We start from the raw sequence: 16253 nt of genomic DNA on the forward strand, positions 1-16253 counted from the left end.
ATTTTCGCAGAGGTGAGCAATGTAGCCAATCACAGTCATGTTTGTTGATTTCTAAAACGCAATGGCCAATCAGAGGTGTTTAGGTTGGAATCCACACACTCACCGGTCCAGTCACCGTTTTTTGTCCAGTGCTACGTTCTATCATGCTCGTAACTTCTTTCTAACAAAGACATAAAAAAAAGTTTCATCGTGTAGTCACGTTCATTGTTTTTTTTTTTTTACTTTGTGAGATTGTGATGAATGAGAGAATGAGTTTTTAATATATTTAAAGGGAGCACTGCATGCTGTATACGATAATATATTCAGAATTTAAATAAAACGTTTTTCATGCTTGACAAGCGGCCACGTACGACACAGACAAAGCTAACTACTACACTATATAGAAAAATATAATAATTTCAGATGCACAGATGTGATTCTGCAACCGAGCCTGGTCCAAATGCAGGATTTAGGTAAGGAAACGGTTATTATTTGTATTGGCTGCCATGCCAAATCATGCACACCTGCTTGCTTTTCTGTTTAGTTTAACAGTGTTTTTGTGAACACACACGTTCTTTAATAGCAAATAATTGTAACACTTTACAATAAGGTTCGATTAGTTAATGTTAGTTAATGTATTAAAGTTTTATGATTAAGTTTTATTCTAGAGTAGGGCTGAAACTGTTAGTCGACATTATCGACAATTTTTTATTGTTGATCATTTTTATTGTTGAATAGTTTGATCTCATGACCTAATGCAGCCTGCAGTAATGCAGTTTGACCAGTGTGGCGCTGTAGCGCAGGACTGTAATTCAGCCCTACCGCATGCAATCTAATAGAAGACATGCTTATGAGACGTGCAAAGGAAGTCAGCCCAGTAGAGTGTGGGGAAAAGTTTTTTTTTTTTTTGTACAAAAAAAAAATTCTTATTGGTTAAGGCCCCGATATACTCGCGGCACAAGAGCAGCGTTTTACTGTTTGTGAACATCCCAACACTGCTGAGAGCAGCGTTTAGAGTAGATTAGATTTAGTTCTTCTCAATAACAGAATAAACACACAACAAACATGACATGGTGAGAAAACAGCGGTTAAGGAAGCATCTGTTCATAATGATGTGGATCGGCACTCAAGTAAAGTCACATCACCTTTATTTATATAACTCTTTATGCAGTAAACTGCTTTAAAGCAAGCAGTGTTACAGTATTAAACATGGGGGAAAAAGTGTTAGTGTCGCATTCAGTTATAAAGCAGCTCTGAATGTATATGAATCTGTATAGAATATGTATAACTGCATTTTAATGAATTGCAAAAGCTGAATAATCAATCAATCAGCCTGATTATTCAGCAAAATAATCAATGATTAGTCGATGAATTGTAATAAGCGCTAACCTAATCGATTATCAAAAGAATCGTTTGCTGCAGCTCTAATCTTGAGGTCGTCATTTGATTCAAGTTTCAATTCAATATAGTAAAACTTTCATATTTGATTTCTGGATGATCTGTGTGAGTCTCAATGTTTTCCTAATCTTGTTAAAATGTACATGTGATCTTTTATGTCAAATCTTACATTTTTATTCAATTAAAATAATAAGACACTACAGTGCTGTTACCAACCAAGTTAACCAACCAGTATCAACTTGGCTGAGGCTTCAGTGGGAAAAGTCTAGTGGATGAGAACGATTTGTTCACAAACAAAAAGCTACTTGCTGAAACCGTGCCAGTGTGAAAGCAGAACTGCAGTCATGCTGCTGCTTTACTTATTGCTTGTGCATGTGGTGTAAAACAGGCCTTCGACTGTCCCAACACATGCTTTCATTTATTATCCTAATTTTCTTGCCTTCTCTGTTTCTTTTTCTTTCTCCCACCATCTCTATATTTCTTTCTCCCCTCTCTAGGGTGTTAAATGAAGAACTTTTGATGTGTGTTTAACTCAAAGATGGCAGGCAGCTGGCAATAGCTTCAAATCATGTGGCTTTTTTAGCCCTTTGCAGCTGCTTGCAGGATTACAGCAACTAAAAAGCAATGGATACACAGCAGTTGTGCAGAGTGAGCAGTGATGGACAGATTGTTTAGATGGAAAGTACATTAGAAAAATATTGTTGGCAGACAGACCAGACAATACTTTGTAAAAAATAGCTTGGCACCCATATGCTTATTCCTACATAAATCGTGTCTCTTAGCGTTTGCAGTTACACTTTATGAAACGGAATTATATTTTGCTTTGTTTTTAATCATAATGTGCTTTTGCTACTTAAAGATGGCTAATTAATTAGCTTGATTATGAGGTCAAGTGCACTCACAGGCCTTGTGAAGGAACTTTGAGAATGTGCTTCTCCGACTGTGTGGCGGCACAACCTCAGTGCTGAGTGCGGGAATCCAGCGTCAGTCAATGTAAAGAGCCGCTTTACTGCTGAGGGCTCTTTAAAGAAGTGTTTGGCTGTTGTGCTGAGGGAATGTGGGCTGTCACAGAACTGCTTTGGTGCCCTGCTCTGCCTCAGCTGTTGACCGCTGCCAGCTTGGCCCAGCTCAGGCGGGCAGCACAGCTGTGAACTGGAGATACTGTCAGTCTCTGCTGGTTTTTACCTTGGACTTCCCTGCTGGAAATTCAAGGTCATAACATCTAAAGCTGGTCAAGCTTTTTTTGGACATTCCTGTGAAATAAACAGTTTTAACCCTATCTACAACCCTCAGCTCTTTAGAAGTAAATGCCCAATTGCAAAATTTTGTGGGCAAAATCCAGTCATTTCAATACTAATTTCACTTCATCGACTTGAAATTTCACCATTGGTGAAGAACTTTGACATGCAAATTCACTGCACCAACCAATAGCAAGTGAACTTTGTGTGGGCGAAGATTCATGACTTGGGGAATTTGCTGTCACCAGTAAATCTAGCTTTTAAAATGTTGTTGCTGATCCAACACTGCTATAACTCTCAGTCCTACATTAATCAACTAGATTAAGTAGTTGACCATTTAAACTAGCAACAATTAGGGATCTAGCTAGTTTGGTAGACCATCTTTCCTTGAATCCCTCCAAAAACTGAAGCAGCCAAAAGTGTTTGCTGATTTTAGGTGGATAGAGCTGGACTCCCAGTCTTGGCAAGCTGTGTTTAGCTGATACGCCATATGGTCTTCTAGTCTGACCAGAAAAGAGGTTTACCAGCCCTAACCAGCTTGACCAAGATGGTCTACCAATTCAGCCCCATTCCTACCACCTGGTAATCTTGGTCAATGTCCTAATCCTGATTTGGATCCATGTAACCAACTACTACTTTTAGCAGGTGGTAAGTTTGTGCTATATCTAGATACTGTTGCATTTGACATACTTCCTTGAGATAGAATCTTCTGTGTATGTTTATGTCCAATATTGTGTTTGTATTTTTCAAAGTCTGTGTTTGGATGGAACTATTTGGCTGTTAGATTAGCCTGTTAAGGTGTGTAACTCTATATGCTATGGAACAGCAACATACGGCACAAGGCTCCATTCATAGCCTTGGTTATTAAGCTCTGAGAGAAATTTTGATAAGTGTAAATGTGGGTGTATATTCATAAATAATTACTAGAGAAGCATTTCACACTTCCTTTCCAGCTATTGAGTCCTCAGAGAGCACTTGTCAGTGACTTGTGGGTAAACTTAGCTAGTGCTGATAGGGAAGAGGTGGGAAAATTTTCAGTAGGCAAGAGGCTGTGCTCTCTCTCTCTCATTCTTTCTCTCTGATCTGTGTGACCGTGTTGAGTCATGAGCTCTGCTACAGGGATCAGAAGGGCTGAGGGGGAAAGTCCCAAGTCTTTTCCGTCTGCACCTGGACACACTCACATTCCACAGCCCACAGGCCTGAATGAAGGACCTGTATGAGTGTGTGGGTTGTATGAATGTTGTATGAAACCTGTAATTCCTAACCACATGAAACACCATGGAATGACATAAATTTAGCAGTTCTCTGTTGATATTTTAATTTTTTTAAAGGGCATGGTCTACATTAATGTGTGTCTGACACAAATTGGTCTGTTTATACAAGCTCTCACCTGTTTTAGCACAAAAACACTTATAATCGTGCAATCATAAACACAGATTTGCATAGCTATCTTACTGGGGACTTCCCATTGACTTTAATTATAGTTACACTAACCCTAATGTGAACTTTCTCTTAAAATATCAAATTTGATCTTTTTATGACAGTGCAAGCATATTTCAGGTTCTTATCTTAATGATATATACAGTGGGTACGGGAAGTATTCAGACCCCCTTAAATTTTTCACTCTTTGTTATATTGCAGCCATTTGCTAAAATCATTTAAGTTATTTTTTTCCCTCATTAATGTACACACAGCACCCCATATTGACAGAAAAACACAGAATTGTTGACATTTTTGCAGATCAAGCCAAGTCAACTTTTTTTATAGCGCTTTCACAATTTTTTTCAAAACTGCTTTACATAACATTGATTAAGTGTTGATAAAATATTAATTAAAAAATCTGCTAAAATACAAATTTATTTACAATAAATAATTGCATCTTTTAATTTGTATTATATTTTATTATAATTGTATTATTTTTGTACTTTTTGTACAAACTTTACAAACCATAAAGCAAGGTACATAATCAAATCTCTGAATATATCAAATCTTGTTCAATGTTCAGCCTTTATTTGAGCATAACCAGTATCTAAATAGAAGGATCACAATAAAACAACCAAATAAAAAAAGTAAATAAATAAACAAAGTATCATTTATTCATCAAGTTTTTCCAAACCCTGTGATTGATTGATTTAAATTTTTTTATTTATTTATTTATTTTTAAATAATTTTTATTTATTTTTTTTATTTATTTTTTTTTACTCATGAATCTTTAAAATATAAAGGAAATGAATGAGAACTGGGTCTGTCAAGCTCCAAAATGACAAAAGAAGTGACACTTCTTAAATTAGAGTAAATTAGTACATGTGTGAGCTATATTTCTGGTCTTCTGATAATTTTGATAATTTTGATGTGTTTTGATAGAACAGAATGAAATTTAAGTTGTTATTTACTGACAATGTTGGCATGCACTCTAGGGGAAAATTATCTGTAAATAACAAATTTTGCCACACAAAGTTGTCATGTGGCTTTAGAAAAGTCATATAGACTTATTTTAAGATACTTTTAGGGTGCTTTTAGAATGTGAAATCTACAGTGCCTATTAATTGTAAGTGCATGGAAAAGAGTGCCCAGTACATTCTTCAAAATTTGTGTTTTGTTGAAGATATAAAGTCTGGAACGATGTTTGGAATGACATGAGGGTGAGAAAATGACAGAATTAAAATTTTTGGTTCCGCTAATCCTTTGGAAACACACAGGTCTTTCTCCCTGCCTAGCCTTTTGACTGAAGTGTAAGTGTTTGAAAGCCCAGAGCTCGGAAGGAATGCTCTCCAGATAGCTTAAAATAACAGTAGGACGGGGTTTTACACGCGCTGCGGGGCCAGAACCTTGTTGTTTCCGGAATCATCTCTGACCTTCTCTCTTTTGCCCACTCCACAGGTTCTTGTGTGAGAGCTGAGGCCTTTCCCAGACACAACCGAAACCAGAGGCTGTGGTTGATTTCATGACTTCCTCCTCATTGTTTGCCTGTCTGTGTGACTGGGAACCGGCAGTGACAGACAGATGACTCTGGTCACTCTTAAACCAGGCTTGTGGAGAAACTGGACCTGGCTCCCCTTTAGAAGTAGTGATTAATCAAGGCCGACGGCAGAGTGCCATGCTTTTCCCACACATCTGAGGCAGCGTAACCTGTCATGCTGACCTTGTTGCTCAACTCTGCTTTCAGCACGATGTCCAAATTATACCAGCACACTGCTGCCAAGTTGCTGAAGTGGTTTACTCACAATCCTGCACCCAGTGGTCACTGTGAGTATTTTGCTCTCCCCTCTATTTCCTTTCTTCATTCGGTTATGTGTGTTGTAATAAGAGTGAGGCTGAATAGCAGGAATACGCTGCCATATTGAGGTCAAAGATGGGGATCTGGCCTCTTCAGCTGCATCTTTAAAACACCACAGTGAGCACTAACTTCGAAAAACAGGACTCATAAATTGACAAGAGATGTTACAAGAGCATTGATAGCTTAGCCAGATGCTAGGCCCCCTGCGTGGGTGTGTGCATGAATGTCTGTATCCTATGCTCTGTGTGTGCTGTGAGCTGTGTCCTGAGTTGACGGAGAGGTCAGATGTCATTCATTACATTAACCCTTTTGGATAAGCCCTTTCAGTACAAATGTAAACACACATAATGCACACTGAAGTGCGTGTGATTTATTTGTATGTAACCTGAGGCGATATAGATAAACGAGTTTGCCTGTCATTCGCACTTGTTTTATCTTATGGTGGTTTCAGGCTGTGTCATTACTATTGATTACTGTATACAGGCTGAATAAGGGAAATCTGAGTTATAAATTGGTATACAAGGATTCACGTAACTGTATATTTGAGGACTGTAAGTGAGTATAATTGCATTTCATGTCATACTAGATGGTCAGTGGATGGGACTTGTTTTGTCTTGGTATGGTTGTTTACAGAACAGCGTTTTTAACTAAAAATGTCATTCATTTACAGCTGACATTTTGGGGGCCTGAAAATGCGAACTATTAAAAAGATTTTAAAGTCAGAATTTTTTTAAACTATACCGTGTATTGTTTCCGTGTAAACTACAAAAATGTGCATTTGTGAGAACAGTGATGTCGTGTGTGCATGTTATGTATTCACTCTATATGCGAAGGCGCATAGTGTTTCTTTACATCGCCAACTACTGGCCTAGCATAATACAGCATTTTTTGTCCTTTTCATGAATCGTTTCGACAACGTTGTCGTTTGTATGCAAAACTTTTCAAGTGCATAATATATGATATTATTATATTAATATAAGTGCATTGCACATTTTAGTACATTGTTGTAACCAAATACTTGCTAAAAAGCTCTTCTGAAACCAAATTAAATGAATTTGAAATCAGATTGGATTCATTCCGTTGGATGATAATTAGTGCATGTAACCATAGCTGGCTATGGTAATAACAGCCCTGACTGTACATGACATTTAAGAGTATCTAAGATAAAGAAAATCTAGTTAAATTTAATGTGCCAAGTTCTTCTAAATGTACTCTGTGTGTTAAAGGGGTGGTTCACTGTTTTTTTTTACTAGGCTTGATTGTGTTTATGGGGTGCAGTCTAACATGTGTTAATGCTTTGTTTAAAAAAAAAAAACACATTATTTTTCACATAATTTACCTTTATTCCACACCGCTCTGTCCCTTCTCTGAGAAAAGCGCTGATCATTTCCTGCTTTTATGAAGCCCCGCCCTCAGAAATAGGCGATGGGCTCTGATTGGTTAGCTAGTCCAGTGTGTTGTGATTGGTTAAACCGCCTCTAGTGCGCGCCTAATCGTCCCGCCCCTCAGCTCAGCGGCATGTGCTCCGATTGTATTGTAAACAACAGCGTCGTTAATATCGCTTATCAGTTTGAGCCCAATTGAGACGCAGAGGATATTATTGAAGAGGATCGTGCTGAACCTGTGCAAGCATGGCTTTAAATGGTAGGCCTATGATTTTTTGTTGTTGTTGTCTCATACTTTTAGATATGCTGTTATTTGTAAATGCTACTGCTTATGTTAGCTTTTAATATACAGTTTTATCCTGATTAAAGCTTTAATGCAGTATGGCAACTGCACGCGCGTCCATGTTTAACATTTATCATAGCTATGTGAAAATAAGTGTATAATTGGAACAGCTCATTGTTGGAGCTGAGCTGAATGAGAGAGAGAGAGAGAGAGAGAGAGAGAGAGATGCAGAGCGTGTGCAGAGCAGGGGAATGCGAGGAACCGTATTAAGAACCGCTACTTTAGAACATTGATTTTGAAACTTGTGAATCATCTCGAACCTGGGAAGTAACTTGTTGTAGTCCCTACCAGCCGTTTTTGTAGGCATTAAACTGCCAGAATTTTAAAAGATGATATCTCCTCCGTTTGCATTGAACTTTCAGCTTCATAACTTTGCAGATATTGTGTATGCTCAAACAGCAACATTACACACTAACGTTAAAAAAGTGAAATCGCAATCAACCACCCCTTTAATGTTGGTTTTGTATGACTTTGAAAACCTTTTATTGCCATTGCAGTAAAAGTTTAAATTTAAAGAAAATGTCATGTGGTGTAACCAGCAAAAAAGTAATAGAATATTTGCTTTATACTTTGAATGTGTGCACAATTTAATCATTATTTTCAATAAGTTTTTTTTCCCCAAGGTAAAAAGTGTATTTAAATACCATCACAAATGATTAATTAATAAATATCACTATTTTGGGGCAGTCACACCACATGACATTTTACAACCTACCCTTGCCTTGTCATAAAAAGGACACATTTTCTGATATTTTACAGCTCAGTATGTATTAACATTAAAAGATTACACCAAACTTTAAGGTTTTAAATTTCGTCCTTTTTTTAAATTTCGTAATGAGACTTTCTTCTCCCTGTATATCAAATTAAGTAACATTGAATGGTTTTGTGCAGCACAAACTGTGTTTTACGCAACCAAGCAAAAATACTTGTCCAAAAATGATGTTTTCATTGTGCCCCATGCTCTTCTTGCCTGTATATTTGACAGATTTGTGTTCTCTCAGCTGTTTGAGGTCCACTGACCTACTTGCTCACAATGACAGGGCTGTTTCTTCCTGGTGGTTACAAATCGTGAACGGGGTGCATCCTGCAGGCTTGGAGAAAGGGTGATGTATGGGACTCTCGCACTCTCTCTCCTACTATCTATTCTTTGTTCAGTGGCTGCTCAGTTACCCAGTGTTAGCTCTTTCCCCTTTGACCTCCACCACAGGAAGAACCAATGACAGACTCTGAAATCCAACCGCTCTCTAGAGACTCGTGTGTGTTACAGCTTCATCCAGGCAGTGTTAGGCCCTTGCATGCCTACAAATACTGAAGCTATCGGTTTAACTATACATTTCTCAGTAGTGATATGGTATGGCTTTAGAAAATATGTAATGATATCTGATATGCAAATAAGGCCTTAGAAATATGTAATGATATTTCATATGCAAATAAAGAATCATGTGATACTGAAGACTGGTGTAATGATGCTGAGAATTCAGCTTTGCTTCAAAGCAATGTGTGTGTGTGTAGACTATTATTTCATGAGTCAGGCTAAGGGTTAATGATTTATTAGAGTAGCATTGACATTCTTGGTAACACTTTACTTGAAGGGGTGTGCATAAGACTGACATGACACCTTCATAATCATGACATGACACATGTCATGAATATGAAGGAGGTTTTATGCATGTTTATGACAACTATTCTTTACTACATTACATTTTACCTTACTATATTCTGACACTCAAAGTGTGAATGCTTTTTGGTGCTTAGAATTAAAGATAGTGATATCTGATTCACCTATTCTGAGTCGATTGTTTACAATGAACTGGCCGAACATGTTAGCAAAACAGTATGAATCAGTTTACGATTCAGTCTGAATCATTGTGACGGCTCTCTCAGGCACTGAATCATTTGGTGCAGTAAAACAACGACAGGATTTAAATAACCATGAACAGTTTTTTTTAAGTTAGTAGTACATTTTGTTATTTAGGCGAACAGCAAATTATTACTGTTATTAACAATGTTTTGAAAGAGGAACTGCAAGCTGAATTGATCACTCATTGCTGTCTCTCGTCTAAAAGAGTTTCTGCATTTATAATGCTGTCTTCTGAAGATCACCATGCACAGCAGAAATGGTCAGCTCTCATGTCACGCTCTTCCTCAAGCTCGTATTGTGAATTAATAACATAAGAAGTGTACGATCAATAATAGATGCCACTATGACTTTTGCCCCCAGACTAGACAGAAGACTATCAATTATGGATTGTTTTTTCACAACTAGGGAGGTTTTCATTTTGTTGTTATGCTCGTGATATCGTCCTCTTATCACGTATCACTGAAGGGCTTTGTAATTTTTAAAAAAAGCCTTAAGACTAAGTATTTCATTGATAATCTTGAAAGAATTTTTTTTAAATGGTGTAAATAAATGTGAAGAGATCTACTGGAGAGTTGTAGAACTTCACACAAGAAGTGATTTTAATGATGTACTTCTCTGTCCTCACGCCTTTCCAGGCCTGTATTGATTTATTTTGTAAAGATAAAAGAAAAACGTTTTTTTTTTAAATAACAATAACATAAAAGTAGCGTATATATGCTTTATTCCAAGTCATACGCTGACACTGTTTGTCAGTCAAACCAAAATAATTTTTTTACTGAACTTCACATTCATGAGATAAATATCAATGTCAATCCCTTTTGTGAACACATTGTTCTGAGTTAGATTTAGTCAGTGATTTGATTGACCTGGTTGGAAAAACTTAAACAATTCACTCAAAAATCGTACTGAGCTGATTTATGGATTTGAATCACCAGGCAACTTAATTAACCGAGTGGAGGAAAACTCATCAGTGTATAATAACATAAACTTCTTGTAGAAAGCCATTGTATAGCTTTAGAAGACTTTGAATGTATTGTATGAGTGATATGGACCATTTTTATGATACCTCTGGTGTTCTTTGGTCATTTTATATGAAAAATTCTAATGTTTTGTTTTCTTTAGAAGGCGGCAGCATTGAAATGGAAATAAATGGGAAACACATTTCTTGATACTGCACCCAAACAAAAGCTTTACTAATTATTATTATAATTTTTTAATTTTTTTTTTAAATATCAACCTTAAATAAACTTTTTATATTGGATGGATTTGATTTTCTCACAATTTTAGAGAAGAAAAATATTTAAGGTTTTTATATTTCATATAAATAAAAAGAGCATTTTTGTGCATTTTTTTCACAATAATAAACTTATATAACTTTTTTCAATTAACTTTTTTAATGACATATTTATTTATTTATTTTCCTCCCACGTTGGCAATAAGCTTCTTTAAAAATGGTCTTCTTTAAAAAGCATTGAAGATTTATGTCAGTTGGAAGTTGTGAATTTCATTTTCAGGTCTATGCTCAAAAAGTGGTTAACAGGTAATAAATGGATTACAAGTAATGCATAAATATAATTTGGTAACAAAATATTTGAAATCTTGAAATCTTCAGTCCCCATTCATTGTATTTCCATAGAAAGAAGAGTTGAACATATACAGTAAGAGTGAAAGTCATACAGATTTGGAACAACATGTGGGTGAGTAAGCAATAGTTCACTTTTTTTGGTGGCTTTAAAGCTTGCATGTTCGGCTTTCATCAGCCTGCACTTAAGTTTGGGTTTCCATCTGCTCATCAGAATGTTAAACATCAAAGGCAGGCGTGTTTTAAAGACTATTTAGGAGAATTTGGAAGCCCTGCAAACAATAATGATCAAAGTTTTTGCATGTCTTTCTTGGTTGTCCGGCATGTTTAATCAGAGTGCTGTTCCTCACTTCAAATGCTGAAGATTAAAAATGTGCTTGTTAGCGACGGCACTGTTCATTGACATACCAGTCACCCACATGTTCAGAGCAACCCGAACACTTTGATTGAGGAACTTCAGGCATTTTCTTTTATGTTTTTTTCAGTGTGTGTATATTCAGCCACCCTGGATTCCTGAAGAGTTTTCTTCCTCTGCAGCATTTTGCCTGCCATAATGTGACTGACACAATACCTCCATCCCGCTCCCCACTCCATCACTCTCGTCACGCTGATTTACGCTCTAAAAGTTTTGCTGAGTAAATTCTGTGCCATATCCAAATCCCCCTCTTCCCGTCCTCCCGACACTCCCTCCCTCAGATGGATTTATACTGATTTTAAGACTTTATCTTCTCTGGGTTTGTAATTTCTCTAAGCAGGCACTTAACCAATGCAAAGCTTTGCTGACTAAGATGGTTGGGAGTTAGAGAGAGTGATCACAGCCACAAGTGCTCACAATCATCAGCACACACACACACACACACACACACACGTGCATATCCATACAAACGCATGCACTTAAGGACATACATGTACAGTCACGCGATATCTGCATGAAAGCCTCATGTTTAGTCCTACTGTTTCCTTCCTCCTTTTATATGTCCATACTGTTCACATATGGACTCATTTATAGTGCCTATAAACTTGAATTTTCCCTCAAAATTGGATTTACACACAGAAATGGGCATATGCAAATGTATTTAAGAGAATGTGTGAGTGTGTATTCTTTCATGCAATATTTACTTTTTTTGTTTGTTTGTTCTTGGTTTAAAAATATATTTTTCCCCAAAAAATGTAAAAGAAAAAAAAAGAATATTTATTTATTTATTGTAGCCAACAGAATCTAAATGTTTAAATATTTACAAAAACATTTATTATCTATCTATCTATCTATCTATCTATCTATCTATCTATCTATCTATCTATCTATCTATCTATCTATCTATCTATCTATCTATCTATCTATCTATCTATCTATCTATCTATCTATCTATCTATCTATCTATCTATCTATCTATCTATCTATCTATCTATCTATCTATCTATCTATCTGTCTGTCTGTCTGTCTGTCTGTCTGTCTCTCTCTCTCTCTCTCGGTCTCTCTCTCGGTCTCTCTCTCGGTCTCTCTCTGTCTCTCTCTCTGTCTCTCCGTCCGTCTATCTCCTGTCAACAAAGTAAAATGTTGAAATATTTACAAAAAAAATTAATCAAAATTAGTTTAGAAATAAATCAATAAATACAGTGTATTCATAAATGTGTAACTGCTAAAATCAATGAATATATTAAAAAATATTTATTAAATTACATATTATATAATAAATGTGATGTTTGATTATACTGTGATTCAAAATAGTTCATATAATTTGTGTTATGTATGTTATATAATTTATATATAATACAATGTTTTACCTTTGCCTTGTGTTTTCACTTTTTTTTTTTTTTTTATCTTTATAATTTTTCCTTTTCTTTATGGTGGACCAATATATTACTCTTTTGTGGCTAACATATTGATGGTATAATGTCATTTAACAATTATTATAAGGAAATTAATCATTGTATGGCTAAATAAAAGGATAAAACATAATCCAATTACATCAGTTTATAATTTCCTTTCCAGTTCACAAGCCTTTCTTCCCAAAGCTTCAGTCTTACCGTTCCACTGCCAAATAAACATGTAGGACAGAGGCTGTTATTTGGATATCTCACCACACAATTACTGATTCTCATTCCAGCTGAAAAGGCCGCAGCGACCCTAGAGAGAAGAACATTGCGTTCATTCAGTGAAGATAAATGTCTTTATTTTCACAACCATGCAGAGGGCATGCTTCATAACTGACACACCATGAGTCAGTCTCAGTCTTTTAAAACTGATATTCATCCCAGAGTGGGAGTGGATTCACCCATCAAACAAACAGACTGAACAGGCAGACGCATCTCCTCTCCCAGGCCTGTTTGGAGAATGGAGAGTTCCTTGTTTGTCAGGGAGTTGGGAGGGAGAGGGAGCGGATGTACGTTGAAGTCAGTTCCTCTTTTTGTGCGGAATGATATGAGGTCTGAGTGGGGCAGTTAAGAGTGTGCTGGTGCCAAAAGCATTATTTGGAGTGAGCTAGACAGTAGCCGTCAAAACAGGAAAGGCAAACATCAGGTGCCTAGATCTGCAGCACGCCATGACTGGAACCTCAAGCCTCGGCCCCCAGCTCTCACAAACTCAACTTCCTGTTTAGCAGAGCAGAGGGGATGACCCTGCGGTTAAACGTGAGTAAAAGTAGAAACAACTGACTAGAATCCAACAGTCATCTGTAGCGTTTAAATAGTGACAGGTGTGACCTGAAAATGTGCAGTTTGGGCTACTTTTTGGAATAAATGCGTAAATACATTTCTGTATGTATATTTATAAATATCACAAGTTGTTATATATATATATATATATATATATATTAAATATTTGAGATCAATAAATACATCTTTGTATGCAGAATTGTTATGAATAATTATTTAAATCAATACATTTAAAATATTTATGTATTGTAATAATAAATGCATGTATTTAGGCTATATTTATAATATTTAAAATATATATGTATACACATTATATTAGTGCCTAAATATTTAAAGCAAATAGCTTTATTTAAAAAATACAATTAAAAATATTACTTATTGAAATCAGTAAGCATATGTATTTATAAATAAATGTTTCTATTTAGAAATAAATCAGTAAATAAATGTAAAAAAATATTAGTAAAACCAGTAAATACGTTTATATTTAGAAATACATCAATATATGCGTTTATTGATGTATAAATATATCTGGAAATTAATAAATAAATGTAAAAAAATATCAGAATCGGTAAATACATTTATGTATGTATAAATATTCATAATCTTTAGAAATAAATGTATGCATGTATGTATCTATCTTTTATTTATTTATGTCTAAGCTAATGTAGCCTATCAATACTAACGGCCAAAATAGTCTCCAAACAAATAAATAAACCAGCCTTTTCTAACTTTAGCTGGTTTCAGCTTATCTGGTTTAAGATCATATTAGCCAGGTCAAGCTAGACTCCCAGACTGATCAGCTAAAAAGTGCCAAAACCCCCTCTAAAACCAGCCAAAAGACAATGCTGGAAGACCAGCGAAGATCAGAAAGCCAATTTAGGCTGATTTAAGATTTTATTTTCTTCCCAATAGGGTGGACCAGATAACGGCCATAATGACACGTTTGAAATCATGTAAAACAAGCTATGATTTTGAGTTGCATTTTCCAGCAGAATTTCTTCTCAAGACATACGAAGTCTTGTTCTTTTAAAACATTCACAAACCCTGTGTTTTTTTTTTTTAAATAATTTTCTTTCTTCCCGGCATGAGCTCTGCACATCATTATTGCTACACACTAAGGCACTTTTGTGACTAGAAATGCAGTTATTACTTTCACATCAGTGATATGATGTGCTTGGCTCATTTCAAGTGATATGGCAGGGTCGGTGAGTAAGAGCCCAGAGAAGGATTGGGGTTTGGAATGATGTGGTGAGGCTGATCCTTATGGTTGCCCCCTGCTGGCAGGAGCAGGAGCCTCCAGCATTAGTGTGCTCCCCTACTGCTTTCAGCAGGGCAAGGGGAGTCGAGTCTACCTCATTAGGAAGGGTGGGCTATTGTGAGCAAGAAATAGAGAGATCCTAATATTGCTGTGGTCGTGTGCTGCATGTTTTCTTCTTTTCTTTTTTTGAAAGCTTCTCCAGACACGAGAACGCTGCTCAATTAGGCTGTCGACTCATGACTTAATGAGGAACCAGCCATGACGGCGTACTCTAATTCATGACAAATTGCCTAATTGTTGCTGGCTATTCACGTGCTCTGGACGAGGTGAATGTGCAGTACCACCATCGCTGCCTCTGTAAGTCTGCATGGTTTTATGGCTCTTCTCATCTACTGACCACTTTCTTGCTTTGATCATTCTTCAAACTAACCTTTTTTTTTGGGGTGGCCTAAACATTAGCATTGCATTAGTCTAGGTTGTGTTATCATAGTTTAAACCCATTGTCTTAAAGTTTTGGTTGTAAACCATATTCTCAGTGCATATCATATATGTCTTACATTAAGAGTTTATCATTATATTCAAAATAGTGTATTTACTTGCAAACACACACTCTGCTGAATACTGTAGGGCACAATGCAACACTCAACTTGACATTCCATTTGCAATATGATGAATTATCTGGGAATAATTGTATTTTTGACTCATTTAATTGGACTGCTAAAATTGAATTTAAAATGCAAAATAACCCATTTTACCCATATGATAGCTGGATGGCACTTGCTGAATTAAATATGCAACATCATGAGGCAGGACTCCAGTCTAAAAAATTGACTACAGAACCATTGTCTCCTAAAATGCAACATTTAGGAACCAAATGACAAATGACAGAATCACAAAAGATGTTTGTTCATAAGCGGTTTAGTTCTTGTTTGGTGAAGTCCGTTCAGTGATTCTGATTGTTTGAGTATCTGATAAATGTCAATCTTTTTTGTAAAAATGCTCAAATCGATTCATCATTACAGTTGGACCTCACTATGCTAATCGGTGTCCAATTATTATTTTTAATATATAATTTAATTTTAATTAGTAGTTCCCAGTTCATATAAAAACCGAACATCCAATGACTCAGTACGAATTCAACTGAACAATTAACTCATTGAGTGACTGATCAAACTGCTTTGAGTGAGGTTGATGCCTTGTTCTGTTCTGAAGGGTTCATCCCTAATATCTTTAAAGGGTTTACCATCCAGGATAAGAGGAGATGAAGGGTGTAGGGG

The 16253-nt window shown here is 36.2% G+C and overlaps 1 long non-coding RNA gene across 2 annotated transcripts in view; it reads left to right on the forward strand.

The window, feature by feature from the left end:
• LOC107584288 (uncharacterized) overlaps window positions 1–16253 on the forward strand; it is a 68829-nt gene that overhangs the window by 30409 nt on the left and 22167 nt on the right. Inside the window, exon 2 of one of the 2 annotated variants that reach the window (XR_001609121.1) lies at window positions 5496–5861. The exons of the other annotated variant lie outside the window; for it this stretch is intronic. This is a non-coding gene — a long non-coding RNA (uncharacterized lncRNA). The remainder of the gene's footprint in view (window positions 1–5495; window positions 5862–16253) is intronic. 2 annotated transcript variants of the gene reach the window in all.

The sequence above is a fragment of the Sinocyclocheilus grahami genome, unplaced genomic scaffold (assembly GCF_001515645.1).
Source record: "Sinocyclocheilus grahami isolate Dianchi unplaced genomic scaffold, SAMN03320097.WGS_v1.1 scaffold58.1, whole genome shotgun sequence".
In the NCBI taxonomy this organism is placed as follows: Eukaryota; Metazoa; Chordata; class Actinopteri; order Cypriniformes; family Cyprinidae; genus Sinocyclocheilus; species Sinocyclocheilus grahami.